Raw genomic sequence first — 17,939 nt, 5'->3', positions numbered from 1 at the left:
GCAAAGTCAGAGCTAGTAGGAAAAAGTAAAAGTGAGAGTGGTTTGCCTCCTGTCTTTGAAATATATCCTGTTGATGTTAGTAGGGCCCTTTCGTTACACAATCCTTGAAATAGTAAACCCTTGAGTCCCCCAAAATTTGTTTTAACTTTGAACAGTTTTCATGAGATTCGCTTCACTCCATTTTCCTGTACTTTGAAATAAATCTAACCATCAAGGATAAATCAGTGAAAGTGATTTCTAGAATATGTATATTAGTTACACATAGTGTGTCAAGCTAATTTCCATTCCCTCTGAAACTTTGATCCTTGATCCTCCTTTGAAGAGGTTCTGTACTAAGAGGGACATGAAAATGGACCTGGAAGAGGATATATTGGAGAGGAAATGGGATAGCTAAAGAGCCATCCTGAAACAGAATGATAAATGAAGTACATATCCAAAAAGCTCCATTTGATTTCAAGTAAACATTCTGTCTGACAGACTCGGATCCTTCAGGAGGGGGAGTAGACAGCACTTCGAGCTGCAGCCCCAAAACAATCTGACAAAACAGGTGACTCTCACTCAATGTTAAAAATGTTTAGAACATTTCGGTCAAGACAACCTACGTGAAAAAAAGCCTTTCTATAATTCTTGCAGCTTGTAACAAAAACAACAGACCAGGTGTTGCTACTCACTGATGACATATTCACTGATGACATATGGGAAAAGCCAGACCTCGTCTCAGCTAGTCTCCGTTTTCTTTACGCATATTTAGTGGATGACCCAACGGCAACACATCAAATCAACAGGCGCATCTGCTGCCTCTCCCACACTCAAGGAGAGGTGGTTTGTGTAAAGTGCCAAAATTCCCCCATCTGCTCCCCTGTGCAGTCAGAGAAACAACAGCACACAGTGGGGGTGGCATGTGACAAAATATAACATTTGAACTGTAATATGACTTCGGGGCATTTAGGACGGGGGGGTGCTGAGAATATTTTGGGGAGTGGGTGGTGGTGGTGGTGGGGGGGGGTAGTGTCTCAGATTTTTTTTTTTAATGCGCTACAGACGGCTAATACAGGACTAGTAAAGGCCCAGTGCACTATTTTAGAGAATCTATTTTTGTTGACATTGTTTATAATTATTTTGTTTTATAATATTTGTATTTTTCAGGGGGTGCTACAGAACCTTCCTGTGGCTCTGCATAATCAATGTCTCACAGCTTAAAAATCCTTCTTTAACCGGTCTCCTCCCCTTCATCTACACTGATTGAAGAGGATTTAAGTGACATCAATAAGGGATCATAGCTTTCACCTGGATTCACCTGGTCAGTTTGTCATGGAAAGAGCAGGTGTTCATAATGTTTTGTACACAGTGCACTTTGTATCCCTCATTTAGTTGAGTGTTTCCATTATTTTGGCAGTTACCAGTATCTCTCAACTCTCGCCCTATCCTTGAAACCAGATGTGGGTCAGTGGAACCCAGCTCTGTTTCTCGACACACACCAACAAACTACTCTGAGCTTTTTTACATCCCATCTATAATTCAATAACCTCGTAAGTTCTGGGGAGGGGATTTTTTTCTTAGGGAGAAATGTCTTATGATCTCACTGACATGTTTTGACTAAAGCATGATGCTCTGCCAGGCAACAGCCAGTGAAAGGAGAGTATGATGGTGAAGATGATCCCCTCTGTCCTACGACTGCAAACATGAGCCTTTGATAAAGAGTTTGGGGGAATTTAATGGTCAGTATCAAATGCATGTGTCCATCTGCTTTGACACTGCCCCTGGATGGTCTACATCTCTCTAGACCCATCCCCTGGCCTTGACCAGTGACCCCCCTGCCATACTTAACCTCACAGCAGCAGTTCAAGAAGGACAATTGCGGGAAGTGGCGTCTGGAATGTAACAAACAGAAAGAAATGGTAAGGATGTTACCTGAGATGTACATCTAAGTAGTTGCAAAAGTAGCACGCTAAGTAACAAAGCGTTTGGAGAGAGCTAAATGAGGTTTCAAGCCAACTTATCTAACAATGGCATGTCATCTGGAGTCCCACTGGACGTGCCAGACGCCATTTCTGCTCTGCTTAGCTGCTCTCTCTGCCTCCTTGGTTCACATAATGGGGAGATAAGTTAATATGGCTGCTTCATGCAACTAATCAGGGATTTATCTTGTGAGTATTCCATGCTCAAACGCAGGTGTGTTAGCAGGATATTACAGCAATGGAACTCACAGGTTGAACTGCTTGCTACACGTTTTAGATAATCTCTTACTCTAAAAGCACCCGCATCTATTCTAGCCCACAACTTCAGAGAAGTGCATCTTTAAAAATATGCTTTAAATATGACACTTTCTGTCAGCCCAAATATCTCTCAAAGACAGTGGCAATATTGCCTGGTTACCTTTCCACATGGCGCTGCTCAAACGCCACTAATGTTTATTCTCCACGTTGACTTATCGAATGCCAACACATTCAAACCGATGGATAGAGCAGCGGAATTAAATGCAGGATGAGTCGTCAGGCAAGTGGTAATAGCCAATGTTAACAAAACAAAATGCATTGGACTAATGAATGACAGTGAGGGGGGAATGCGGTTTGCATGAGGTTTCTTAATTTGTCTTTTAAAACAGGTTAAAACACAAATCAAATCAACCTAAAGGTGGTGCCTTAAATTAAACCCTGATATGTCTCATTACTGCAGGCCATCTCATTGAAAACCTGATATCTACCATTACTGTAGGTCATGTCATTAACCTGATATCTACCGTTACAGCAGGCCATCTCATTGTAAACCTGATATCTACCATTACTGCAGGCCATCTCATTGTAAACCTCGCTTGCCAAATTAATTACACCATTAATGTCACATGAAGAAGCAATGAAAAACAGAATTATTTACGGCTGAAATTAAACTGCCCTAATGCGCCTCGTACTTTTACTTTACCAGTACTGCCAGTCAGCATTCTTAACATCAAATGGCTGCCTTATAAGACTGCCTGGCAAGATATGTCTACAGTGTGTGTAGCCTGTTGTGTGTGCATGTGTTAGTGAGTTTAAGCCTAAGTTCAAAGGGAAGAGTGAGTGCGAGAGTGAGTGACCGAGTGAGAGAGAAGAGCGGCAGGCAGCTAGATGGTGGCGGTTAACTCACCCGCAGCACCAGGAAGGCAGTGTAAGCGGATTAGCCCATCAAACTCTGATACAGCTCTGAGGCCATGACAGAACAGGCCAAAATACGCTTTCCCTTTTCGCTAAAATCCCCACAGAGGAACTATGAATCTGTCATCCACGCCACTCCTTTTATCCAGTGATTTGGTTCCTGCAGTGTTCTGGCCCCCAGGGGAGGGCTGGTCCAAATGGGTTTTATTACAGGGGAGTGGATGAAAATCCAAGGCTGTCTTTTACTTCCAGGTCAGATACAGGTGCTCATATATTCCTCATCTAAGGTGTGACATGAGGAAATATGTCATCAAATACATCCTGCAAAAACCCAAATGTCATCAATATGTCCACTGAAATGTAAATTAAAATGGGCCCTGGTGCTAACATTATTCACACTGTAGGAAAATATCTATGTTCACAAAAACACATAAGTGCATGAGAAAGTGAAAAGATGGGCTACATAATTAAAGAATCCCTGAAATAGTGTTCTTGAATTGGCACCATATCTATCCAGCTCTCCTGCATAGCTAGGTTACTTTCTGTTATCAGACAATCTGCTGAATGTGAAAATGGAAAAAGATACCAGCTCTACAGTTTATTGTTTCGGTGTGAAACTTGAGAGGTCCAACTGAAATACAGTGGCTTGCGAAAGTATTCACCCCCTTGGCATTTTTCTTATTTTGTTGCCTTACAACCTAGAATTAAAATGGAGTTTTTGGGGGATTTGTATCATTTGATTTACACAACATGCCTACCACTTTGAAGATTGTAAAACAAACAAAATATAAGACAGAAAAAACAGAACTTGAGCGTGCATAACTATTCACCCCCCCCAAATTCAATACTTTGTAGAGCCACCTTTTGCAGCAATTACAGCTGCAAGTCTCTTGGGGTATGTCTCTATAAGCTTGGCACATCTAGCCACTGGGATTTTTGCCCATTCTTCAAGGCAAAACTGCTCCAGCTCCTTCAAGTCGGATGAGTTCCGCTGGTGTACAGCAATCTTTAAGTAATACCACAGATTCTCAATTGGATTGAGGTCGGGGCTTTGACTACGCCATTCCAAGATATTTAAATGTTTCCCCTTAAACCACTCGAGTGTTGCTTTAGCAGTATGCTTAAGGTCATTGTCCTGCTGGAAGGTGAACCTCCGTCCCAGTCTCAAATCTTTGGAAGACTGAAACAGGTTTCCCCTCAAGAGTTTCCCTGTATTTAGCGCCATCCATCATTCCTTAAATTCTGACCAGTTTCCGAGTCCCTGCCAATGAAACACATCCCACAGCATGATTCTGCCACCACCATGCTTCACTGTGGGGATGGTGTTCTCGGGGTGAGAACACCAAACGTGTTTGCTTATTTTTTTCTTTTATCAATGGCTTTTTTCTGGCCACTCTTCTGTAAAGCCCAGCTCTGTGGAGTGTACGGCTTAAAGTGGTCCTATGGACAGATACTCCAATATCCGCGGTGGAGCTTTGTAGCTCATTCAGGGTTATATTTGGTGTCTTTGTTGCCTCTCTGATTAATGCCCTCCTTGCCTGGTCCGTGAGTTTTGGTGGGCGGCCCTCTCTTGGCAGGTTTGTTGTGGTGCCATATTCTTTCCATTTTTTAATAATGGATTTAAATGGTGCTCCGTGGGATGTTCTAAGTTTCTGATATTTTTTTATAACCCAACCCTGATCTATACTTCTCCACAACTTTGTCCCTGAACTGTTTGGAAAGCTCATTGGTCTTCATGGTGCCCCTTGCTTAGTGGTGTTGCAGACTCTGGGGCCTTTCAGAACAGGTGTATATATACTGAGATCATGTGACAGATCATGTGACACTTAGATTGCACACAGGTGGACTTTATTTAACTAATTATGTGACTTCTGAAGGTAATTGGTTGCACCAGATCTTATTTAGGGGCTTCATAGCAAAGGGGGTGAATACATATTTATTTTTTAGAATTTTTTTAAACAAGTAATTTTTTTCATTTCACTTCACCAATTTGTACTATTTTGTGTATGTCCATTACATGAAATCCAAATAAAAATCCATTTAAATTACATGTTGTAATGCATAAAAATAGGAAAAACGCCAAGGGGGATGAAGACTTTTGAAAGGCACTGTAGGGAAGGGAAGAGTGACCCTGCTTTCACATCTCAAAAGGAAAAGGGTGTCCAAAGGAAACAAAGTAAAACAATGCCTACAAGCTACTACTAAGCTATATGGAATTGTTTTAAGGTCATACCAAGGATCATTTTGCTAATTGATTCAGAATTTTAAAGCCCCTTGAAGTATCAACAAATCTATAATGTCTTCAGGTATGAAGCTATTCTCAATCCACCATCAACCTCCACACAGGATATGGACTCAGACACCAAGATGATGTGGTTAATGTTCCATGTAGAGCTATTCTTCTGTTGGAGGGTACATACAGGACATTGTGTTGGCTCCCTTTTGACAGTGAATATGTGCACATAGTGCTCCAGAAATGTTTACTGACACCAGATGGACAGAGCGTTCCAGTGATGAGATTTCACTGGTGCGGACCGCATTAGTAATACAGAGCAGCACTACCGTCAGAGGCTCCATGTGTAGCAAGTGAAGTAGGAGATTTCTAATCAATGCAAAATGGAATTACAAATATACCACATTTTCAACCAACAGGGGGACAAGGACCCAGGGAGCGCATTAAAATAGCCTCAATAAGCCTTCCTAGCTGGCTAGAGTAGCTTCTTTACATCGATTTGATGCAGTCAAGACAGACACTACCTGATGAGATGATAGATAGACTAACTTGTCGCTGCAATAGGTTAACTTGTGCGAGTCTCTCTCCCTCTCTAACAACAAGCTGAGTGCATCTCCTCTCCTGAGTCGCGCAAGCAAGTCCCCATTGAATAAAACAATTACAATAATAAACAATAAAACATGTTGTCTTTAAAACATCCATTTCAACTATACGGATATCCGAAAAAAATACAATGGTATTGTTTGAATAGTGAAATCATTTCAAATGCCCATCCCTAGTACATAGGAACAGAGGAGGTTCTTGCCTCTATGTTTAAGGAGGGCCGTTCATGAACAGGACGTGCCTGAGGAGCAGCAACAAGGAGGAAATGCCTTTGTGATGAGGGGCAGCCAGATCCCCCATGCGTCCCACTGCCTCCTCCGTAACATCCCCTGACTTCAACTGTGACTCAGCTTGACTTCTTCTTGACTGTGCATTGTTCTCAGCTCTTGCGATTTTAAAAAGAAACTGCAAGCAAATAATGAGAAGTGCTTTAAAAATCTATGGAATATGGCAATACAGTCGATACAATCCTTAGTTAAACTCAAAGGCATGTTGTCACTTCTCTTGTTCAAATCCAAGGCTCAGGTTCTTGAATTGTTTGGGGAATTACCAGATAATGCTGACGACACAGATGCCTCAATCCCAGGAAACTGTGTGTGCTCTCTATCGCCTTATGTTAACACTGCTCTGGTCTTGGCTGGTCCAAACCGGACGTCACCCTCCGATCTAAGGGCAGTCTTAGCCAATAATAAGCTCACTTGTAAACCATTGTAACCAGTCTTCCTGAAAGCTGAATATCTTTGGCTACCAGAAATCTACTGAAAGCATGCACTAAAGCAGGGTTCCCCAACTGGCGGCACGCTTGCCGGATTTGGCCTGCGGGTGGTTTTATTTGCCCCCCCAAGTTTTCTGAGCCAAAAAAATTGTTGCATTTTCATTGTTGGACATAAAAGACTGTAAAAACACCAGGAAATCAGCTCCAAGTGATTTAATTTTGGAAATATGTTGATTGGATTTATATAGCACTTGTCTACCAACTGAGTTACTTAAAGCGCTTTACATAGTAGGGGGAAACTCAGCTCATCCACCATCAATGTGTAGCAGCCACCTCAGTGATGCACGGCGACCATTTTTGTGCCAGAACTCTCACCATACATCAGCCATCAGGTGGAGAGGTGAGGAGTGATGTATGCCCATTAGGAATGAGGGGGATGATTAGGTGGCCATGATGGAATGTGGCCATGTTGGGAATATAGCCATGACACCGGGGTGAACACCCCTACTCTTACAATAAGCGGCAAGGGATTTTGAATAACCACAGAGAGTCAGGACACCCGTTTTAACATCCCATCCGAAAGACGCCACCCTACGCAGAACAACGTTCCCAAATGTAATCGAGGTTTGAAATGATTACGTTTTAGTCCAATATTATATCTGTTTAGGCTTCTTGTGGTCAAAAAATATATATTATGTCTAAAAATATATATATTATGTTCCGGCCCCCCGACCATCCGCTCAATATTATTTTTTGCCCGCGGCTGAATCTAGATAATAAAGAATAGGTGTTATCCCAGAGGTGAATGTTTCAGGAGTGGTCTAGACTCCTCTGTGTCGTGAGTTTTATAACCACCATGAAGCCCTGATAGCCTGCACATAAACTGTGGTCTAGGAGAACAAACAACTTTCTAAAGATTTAGCTCCGACATAATTCAGAGACACTCTTCATGGCACTATGTGTGGCTCTATTGACTATTGGCCAATCAAAGATAATGTAATCAAAGACCAATGTTGATGGAGAACCATAACAGAAGCCTCACTGTGTACATTGACTGATTTTGTCTGCCAGCTCTGAAAACATCAGATTCTGGATTCTTCAGTGACATCATTTGTCTCACATGGTACTGAGATTGGTTTACAGCCAGTGAGGAGATTTGAAGGGGTTGGTAAACATTTGACTAATAGCCCAACATTTCTATGCATGCAAACATCTGTCTTGCAAATCAGACATGGTAATACAATGTCCTTTCTAAACTTTTGCCGAAAATGCATTAAAACTATGTTGTGGTTGTGTATGACATTGCAAAGAGTCAAAAAACTGGCATTATGCCTAGTGGAAAGCCCCTTTTTGCTAACGGAGGTGAAATATGGCTACTAGCGTTGGCTATCCCTCTCCACCTCATTCACTTGAAAGCTTTGAACATAAATATTTCATCCTAAATTGGCGCAGGGGATGAAGTGAAAAAGAATCATTATTTCAATAACAAAGATAGGGTGTGTTCCAACTGTCAATACAGGCTTTATAAATCAGACATGTCTGTGGAATTCTCTTCTCATCACATTGCCAGTCTCACCATGAAGTACGAGGAATGGTATGGTAACGTTGGAATCCAAGGGGAAATGTAGCCTCTGGTTTCACTTCCTAATCTCTCTTTCGACAAGCCACTGCATGTTCCAGGTTATCAACAACACTGGTTGTACACCAAGACTCAGAATGGGAACACCCAAAAGCTGATGGGCTGGTGTTATACAAATAAAGGTGAGAGAAAGGTTGTCTAGGTGATCCAGTTAATACATCCCTGTGGAGATGGGCATTAGAAACATGGACACAATCAAACAGAAGCTACAGGAAGGTCGGTCTCCTCCATCTTAAGAAATCACTGTTGATTAAAACTGTTCAACACTTAAAGAACACAATCACTTACAACCCACGCTGAATGGAAGGATACAGAATGACACAACCAAACCTCTAGTATGAGTCACACCAGGCCATATGTGGCTATTATCCATGAGTCAGACAGGGTGCCCCGGGGCCAACAAAGCTGTCCTGTCTGATGCCAATTGTGCCAGTGTGCCCTCTGTTGTAAAGCACGCAGTAACTAACCAGCTGGACCCTCGTCCCAGCACTAACGTACACAGGGAGAGTGCGGAGAGGCACGTTCTCACTGTGGGAGCAGCTTATCTGGAATCACATGCACATTCATTCACACAATGAACTCCATTTAAATCAATTTGTCACTCAAGAGGGAGCTCTGAGAGATGAAAAAATAAATTATGCTTTGTCAGAGGTTTTGGTATTATACAAGTGACCTGAGAAACATCAGAAAGTAGGCTGGAGATGGGAGATAAGAGAAGGAAATTCCATCCACGGGAAATTAAATGCCATCACCAGATTACAACTTCAAATGTCATACTGAACAGACTTCATTACCTATTCATTATTGGTTGCACTATGTTGTCATTGATCTCTTATATCAATATGTCTGCCTGTTGATTGATTGTTTTCAGATCTCTGGAGACCATATAGTTCCACATTGAAAATGACTGATCTCGTGGACTCCCGAGTGGCGCAGCGGTCTAAGGCACTGCATTGCAGTGCTAGAGGAGTCACTACAGATCCTGGTACGTTCCCGGGCTGTTTCACAACCGGCCGTGATCGGGAGTCCCATAGGGCGGTGCACAATTGGCCCAGCATTGTCTGAGTTAGGGAAGGGTTTGGCCGGAGGGGCTTTACTTGGCTCATCTCGCTCGAGCAACTCCTTGTGGCTGTACGAGCGCCTGCAGGCTGACCTCGGTAGTCAGGTGACCGGTGTTTCCTCTGACACATTGGAGTGCCTAGCTTCCGGGTTAAGTGAGCGGGTGTTAAGAAGCTCGGTTTGGCGGGTCATGTTTCGGAGGATGCATGACTCGACCTTCGCCTCCCGAGCCCGTTGGGGAGTTGCAGCAATGAGACAAGATCTGATCTCCATGTCACCCGCTAGCGCACTAAGACGCTCTGTCCCGGCTGACTAAATAAAACATACCAGGACCAGCCAAGTCCATGCATTATTTAATATGAACTTCAGTCAAAGTAAAAGAGCAAGACTCTTCTCAGGCCCACAAACTGTGGAAAACATTTCAATCTATTAAAATAGATCACTGTGTTGTGCACAAACATGGGTTAATGGTGCTCCAAGCTATAAGTTATTTATTCTATACTGAACAAAAATATAAAACGCAACATGCAACAATTTCAAAGATTTAACTGAGTTACAGTTCATATGAGGAAATCAGTCATTTGAAATCAATTAATTAGGCTCTAATCTATGGATTTCACATTCCTGGGAATACAGATATGCATCATTTGGTCAAATATACCTTAAAATGGGCCTCAGGATCTCGGCACGGTATCTCTGTGCATTCAAATTGCCATCGATAAAATGCAATTGTGCTTGTTTTCCGTAGCTTATGCCTGCCCATACCATAACCCCCCCGCCACAATGGGGCACTCGGTTCACAACATGTACATGAGCAAACCGCTCGCCCACATGACACCATACATGTGGTCTGCGGTTGTGAGGTCGGTTGGGCGTACTGCCAAATTCTCTAAAAACGACGTTGGAGGCGGCTTATGGTAGAGAAATGATCATTCAATTCTCTGGCAATGGCTCTGGTGGACATTCCTGCAGTCAGCATGCCAACTGCACGCTCCCTCAAAACTTGAGACATCTGTGGCATTGTGTTGTGTGACAAAACTGCACATTTTAGAGTGGCCTTTTATTGTCCCCTGCACAAGGTGCACCTGTGTAATGATCATGCTGTTTAAGCAGCTTCTTGATCTGCCACACCTGTCAGGTGGATGGATTATCTTGGCAAAGGAGAAATGCTCACTAACAGGGATGTAAACTAATGTGTGCACACAATCTGAGAGAAATAAGCCTTTTGTGCATATGGAACATTTCTGGGATCTTTTATTTCAGCTCATGAAACATGGGACCAACCCGTTTATCTTTTTGTTCAGTGTATAAAGATGAATGAACAGCTGTGCAAAATACATTTGTAGAGATTTTGTACTAATTATGAAGCTTGAAGGTGACTGACCGTATGATGGGAAAAGACAAGCATTTGAGATGATATGCTGTTCCGCATGCAGATTTTAATTATGCACACTTTAAAGGCTGATTATTATTCTCCTAGGAGTCCATCTAATGCAGATAGGTTAAAGTAAATAAATATAACAGAGGACAGGAATGAGGGAATTAGATTAATCTGAGCAGGCAGGCCTATTTTGCACCGGGTGAAAGTTGATTGCATTGGTTTTGGAACCGGGCTGCCTCCCGGGCTTGAGCCAGGTGCACCGTTCAAAGCCCACGGCGAAGTCGGCTCAAAACAAAATTGAAGTAATTAAGCACCTGGAATAATGAGTAGGATTCTGTGTTTTCACATGCAAAAGTGACTGCTTTTGATGAAAACGCTGTATCTGCCTTCCCAATGAAAACTAATTTGAAAATTCAAACATATATTTTATGGAAAAGAGAAGTTGTAGGATTCTGGACGATGCACCATGCTGCCTTGTTGACAACATGACCGAGCGCCGCAGATTATTGAGAAGGGCGCTCCTCCCTCGCCGCTTTTGCCCGTTCACGTCACGGGCCATAGACCGGTAATCCGCGGCTCAGCATTACATTTACATTTACATTTTAGTCATTTAGCAGACGCCCTTATCCAGAGCGACTTACAGTTAGTGAATACATATATTTTTTTTTATACTGGCCCCCCGTGGGAAACGAACCCACAACCCTGGCGTTGCAAACGCCATGCTCTATCAACTGAGCTACATCCCTGCCGGCCATTCCCTCCCCTACCCTGGACGACGCTGGGCCAATTGTGCGCCGCCCATGAGTCTCCCGGTCGCGGCCGGCTGCGACAGAGCCTGGATTCGAACCAGGATCTCTAGTCGCAGCCGGCACAGTTAGCACTGCGAAGCAATCGAATCCGCCCAATGACAGCAGTCATCCATGGCTACTGTTTTTTAATTTACTATTAGGACTGTCTCCCTAATAGCACCAATCACAGCCACCATTGACCATTCTCTCTGTTACCGCACAGCAAGCGGTACCAGTGCACCAAGTCTGGAACCAACTAGAGAACGACCGATAATTGCCTTTTAAAGTCTATCGGCCCCTGTCTATTGGCTTTGCCGATAGACCCTCTACATAGCAAAACTGCTGCTACGCCAGCCGCCACTCACCGCCTGAGCCACGAGCACTGCACAATGCCGAGGAATGTCTAGAATGTCTAGATAATCATCAGCAAGCATCAAGAGAGCTCATTCTCCAACAGAAAGGTGCAGTATTGAGAAATTGATGAAATGACACAGTGACCAAAATCGAACTCCTGTTGCAAATATTAGTTTAGTTAATTCACTAACAATAAGGCTCGTGTCAACATGCCCGGACATCCATGCAATAAGCAAGCTAGCTAAGTAGATACTGTACCTATGTGACCTGTTAGAAAAGATAACGATAACTAACCCTTTCATCTGTGGTGTTATCTAGCTAGCTATATTAGCTATTATGCTAGCTGGCTAGATAAACATGGTGCTTAGATTTCAGATAGGAGCAGATAGCCAACGTAGCTAGCTAACATTAGCCGGTTAAAATTTTGAACATGCACCTTTTTCGGCAACGAGCCATCTGACTTGCGGGGTAACGTTAGCTATTTACTGATGTGTTGATCTGACCAACCGCAATCGTATCCGTAATTGCAGTGGTGGAAAAAGTACCCAATTGTCATACTTTAAAAGTAAAGATAACTTAATAGAAAATGACTCAAGTAAAAGTGAAAGTCACCCAGTAAAATACTACTTGAGTAAAAGTCTAAAAGTATTTGGTTTTAAATATACTTAAGTATCAAAAATAAATGTAATCGCTAAAATATACTTAAGTATCAAGTTCAAATCATTTCAAATTACTTATATTAAGCAAACCAGAAGAAATAACATTTTTTAGTTTTGTTTTTTTATTTACGGATAGCCAGGGCACACTCCAACACTCAGACATCATTTACAAATGAAGAATATATGTTTAGTAAGATATTAGGCACATTTATGGCTTGGCAGTAAATGTCTTCACCATTGAGCTAGTTGTCATAGTATCAGTAAATAGCACCAAGTGGTATGAGCAATGGAAAGAGATGTGAAAGGCAGCGGCGTTACAGCCTAGTTTTATCCAATCGTAGCAGTAGGATCAAGTTACAACCCGCCCATTTCTTGACATATAGCTGAACTAGCCAATTTAGTTGTTTTGAATTTCATCCTGACAGCAAAAAAAATTAAATGTTTTCCCAATCACATCCGTGATCACAAATCACGACATTACGTTGGACTCATTTGCATTGAATAGATGTTATTTTATATTCCCAAACTAACAGCAGTGCCTATATGATGTAACGCCAAGGTAGTGGGTTCGATCCCCGGGACCACCCATACACAAAAATGTATGCACGCATGACTGTAAGTCGCTTTGGATAAAAGCGTCTGCTAAATGGCTTATTATATTATTATATATATGTCCTTCAATACAGACGTGACATGCTGGAGTGATGCTTCTATGCAAAAGTTGTTAATCAGTAGGCTAATATAATAATAATAATAATAATAATATGCCATTTAGCAGACGCTTTTATCCAAAGCGACTTACAGTCATGCGTGCATACATGTTTTGTTTTTTTTGTGTATGTAATAGAAGTCCCAAATGGAAAGCAAACATATTGTTTGTTATCTGTAGCACCATAGACTCCACAGATCAGCCAAAACAAGCTCAATAACTCAATGCATGCACACACTCCTATTGAACATGCCATCTTAAATTTACCCAGTTTATCAAAACAAAATCAAAATGTATTGTTTGATTTTTAAATGGATGCATTAATGCACACATGGCTGTCTCTGGGAAATGTTGTCATCAAAATGTTCAAATTGAACGCTATTGAATATCGGCCTACAATATCGTCCATCGGTCTCCTTGACCCCCAGAAATCGGTATCGGCCTTAAAAAAAACACATCAGTCGTTCTCTAAAACCAACAGGACCCGTACAGCTTTTACCCCCATGCCACAAGACTGCTAAACAAAGCTGCTAAAGAGCTAATCAAATGGCTACCCGGACTACCTGCATTGACCCTTGTTTTCTTTTTAATACTAACTCTATTGCACTGACTCTATGCACGCACACTGGTCTCTACCCACTGTCATGACAGTTCATGTGAATCCAAATAGGTCAGATCAGGTTTGCAATTAATAACTTTAAATCAGACCCGTAGAGGGGGGTTAACAGCTCACGCCCTATCGTACATCAAGAAAGCCCAGGCTCTCCCTCTCAAGATCCCCAAAGGAATGTCTTTGTTTCAACAATACTTTTTTTCAGCTGAAACTTTAGCAAATACTGGAATAATATTCCTAACGTATAACGTGGGGAATGGTCAGAGGCGATCCATTCTGTTTGTTATTTTGTGATTAAAAATGTTATATAGGAAATACTGTAACTTGGAAAGTATACCCACTACATGTACAAAGTGTCCATCCTATGCTTTGGGCATATAATATGAAAAATGATGAAAGTGTTTTTGTTAAAAGAGGGATGTGATTTGAGAACTTATATGAGAATTGTTTTTCATAACTAGTCACAGTTACTAGTCACCGCCCAAAGTGAGGTCAGAAAGCGTGTCAGCCTGATGGATCCGCCCCTTTTAGTGCAGAGTGCATACAGATGGGTAAAGGAATTAACATATCAGACCAGATAACGTGAAAGTGGCAGCTACACGTTTAAAATGGTTGGAACTTTGAATCTCAACATGAGGTGAAGATAATAAACTCCCCTCCCGGACAATCACTGGTACGGCTGATTAGCTGTCCTAAGTAAAGTATCTTCGAAAGCGAATTTAAGTAGGCTCATCCTATTACGCTACGCCATCACCCCACTGGGAATCATCAATACGGCTGGCTAGCCTATTTTCAAAGAAGCATCTTCAAGAGCGAATGGAAGGAAAATCAACTCTGTAGTTCTGTTCAGGACTACACGACATCGGACACTGGACCACTACAAAGAAGAGAACAACAGTAGAAGACTTGTTGGAACTTTTTGGACAATCAGAGCCTTACAAGCATGCCACGAGAAGGCCCAACTCCTTTTCCAGGGAGGTCCTGTCCACAAAGAGATACACGGCGAACCAGGCCTTGCACGTAAATACATTCATGATTTCTTACTCAAAGTATATGGGTGCAGTAGGTGAGCGTAGTTTCTAATGTATCAAAGTATTATCTCTGTCCCTCTCTCTCTCCATCTCTTCTTGTTAACAAGCAGCCATGTTGTTGTCATTCCGCTAGGGACCTGTTTTCTCCAGTCAATAACCGGTGCAGAGTGTGTATGTTTATCCTGTGTTCCCATTTTATTAGCTAGTAAAGAAATAATTAAACCAATTTGTGTAGTACTGAATCGTAAGTAAGGCTTGGGTACTCCCTGTATATAGCCATGTTATTACCTGGTACCCCTGCACATAGCCAAGTTATTACCTGGTACTCCCTGCATATAGCCATGTTATTACCTGGTACTCCCTGCATATAGCCATGTTATTACCTGGTACTCCCTGCATATAGCCATGTTATTACCTGGTACTCCCTGCATATAGCCATGTTATTACCTGGTACTCCCTGCATATAGCCATGTTATTACCTGGTACTCCCTGCATATAGCCATGTTATTACCTGGTACTCCCTGCATATAGCCATGTTATTACCTGGTACTCCCTGCATATAGCCATGTTATTACCTGGTACTCCCTGTATATAGCCATGTTATTACCTGGTACTTCCTGTATACAGCCATGTTGTTACCTGGTACTTCCTGTATACAGCCATGTTGTTACCTGGTACTTCCTGTATACAGCCATGTTGTTACCTGGTACTTCCTGTATACAGCCATGTTGTTACCTGGTACTTCCTGTATACAGCCATGTTGTTACCTGGTACTTCCTGTATACAGCCATGTTGTTACCTGGTACTTCCTGTATACAGCCATGTTGTTACCTGGTACTTCCTGTATACAGCCATGCTATTACCTGGTATTTCCTGTATATAGCCATGTTGTTACCTGGTACTTCCTGTATACAGCCATGTTATTACCTGGTACTTCCTGTATATAGCCATGTTATTACCTGGTACTTCCTGTATATAGCCATGTTATTACCTAGTATTTCCTTTATATAGCCATGCTATTACCTGGTACTTCCTGTATATAGCCATGTTATTACCTGGTACTTCCTGTATACAGCCATGTTATGTTTTACTCATTATTGTTATTCACTGTGTATTTATTCCTCATGTCACTATTTCTATTTTTATCTGTAACTCTGCATTGTTGGAAAAGGACCCGTAAGCATTTCACTGTTAGTCTAAACCTGTTGTTTATGAAGCATGTGGCAAATAAAATGTGATTTGATTTAGAAGCACATTGACTGAAGCCTTCCTCAAGGCCTTGCTCAATGAGGAGAGTGATGAGTAAACAGATTACAAGGCTTGTGAGATTTCACCCTGAGCTTAATGCATAAATGAACATTCTGACCAATTAAGCTATTCTCCCCAAGCAAGGCTTTAAAATAGAATGCGGAGACTCGCAAGGGAATATTGAATGCAGATCGGGAAAACTTCACATTAACAGGAGAAAGTGCACCATATCCACATGACACAAATTCACTACTATTCAAACTCCTAATTTACGTTGTGTGAGTTGGATTGTTTGATACCATGGCAACGAATTTCACGCATGCGAGCCAGTGCCGTTTGACCAACTTTTAAATGGAGGGGGAGACTTGATTTCATCAGTGGAGGAAGGAGAGGACCATCCTACTAAGTAAGTTTCATGAAATAAAATTGTGAAACATTTTAAAAAAGATATCCTTTCTAGATAAAACTAACCTAAATATATTCACATCACCAAATAACTGATTAAAATACCTTTTTGCAATGAAGTTCTACAGTAGCCTCAACAGCACCTTGTAGGGGAGCACCATGGTGTAGCCGGAGGACAGCTATTTTCCTTCCTCCTCTGAGTAAACTGACTTCAATAAAAACCCTAGGACGCTCGTGGTTCTCAACCCCTTCCATAGATTTGTTGTGACGATTTCTGGGGGACGTCTTCCAACCTATCAGAGCTCTTGCAGTATGAACTGACATGTTTTCCATACAATCAAAGGATCAGAGAAGGAATCTAGCACTGAAAGATTTTACTACAGCTAATTAGCACTGCAGTGCATAAAGTGTGGTGAGTAGTTGACTCAGAAAGAGAAACACAATAGTTGAACAGATTTTAACAAATTAATTTCTTAAAAATGAAGGAGAAGCAGCAGAGAGAGAGCGCTAGCTATATTTTGTTGTATGTTTTATTGTTCTTATTTTACCTTCCCTTACTTGGGCAGCTACTTTAGCCTACTCAACAACCCGACTCAAACATAGAGGAATGCTATTGGATCGTGGGTTTACTAACGCGTTAGTTGTAGTTTGTTGACTATAATGTTAATATGGTTACAACTAGAACCGGAACGATACCAGAATTGCAATATTTTTTCCATGGCAAAAATGAAAAACACGAAGCAGACCAAACTCTATGGTCCATAAAAAAAATATGCTGTATGTAAAATATTGGGTGCTATAGCTTGGAAAATAAATGTGACTCTGGATGACAACACAATTATGTTTGTATCGAACATTAGGGCTGTTTTCCTAAAGAAGTTAAATCCGCTTTGTGTTTTGTTTCCTTGCCACGACACTAATGAGTAGTGACAATGATGTAGGCTTTGTAGCAGTTAGCGGTTCTGGTATGAAGGTTTGGCTTGAAGTGGTTTTTGCGCCTGGTCACAGACAGCTGTTGTGTTGTGCACTGAAGTCCACAAGCAAAGGGAAAAGGTGAGAGGAAGAGAGTAGATGCAAGAAGGAATTATACATTGAGCAAAGTGATGATGCTGTATGTGGCTGCTATGAAAGTGAACTGTGTGCTGCGCAGGGGTGATCAGGGGTTTATTCATTCCGCCGATTCTGTTGCAAAATGTTTCTTAAACGGAAGCAAACGGAATGAAACAGGGAGGGGCCTATTTGAATCTGTCCAATAGAAACTCTCGTTTTAACTGTTTGGACTAATGTTAACACACCAGATCAGCTCGATTCACGCAAAAGTATACAAGGCAGTATTGAATGTGTCACCTTGATTAGATCTCGACCTGTTCA

General features: G+C 41.8%; 1 protein-coding gene across 1 annotated transcript in view; it reads right to left on the bottom strand.

The window, feature by feature from the left end:
- Positions 1 to 17,939, bottom strand: part of LOC311129383 (SH3 domain-binding protein 4-like) — a 59,676-nt gene that overhangs the window by 40,977 nt on the left and 760 nt on the right. The gene's annotated exons all lie outside the window — the stretch shown is intronic.

This window comes from Coregonus lavaretus (assembly GCF_964263955.1).
Source record: "Coregonus lavaretus genome assembly, chromosome: 5".
NCBI lineage: Eukaryota > Metazoa > Chordata > Actinopteri > Salmoniformes > Salmonidae > Coregonus > Coregonus lavaretus.
This window is presented reverse-complemented; position numbering and strand designations above follow the sequence as displayed.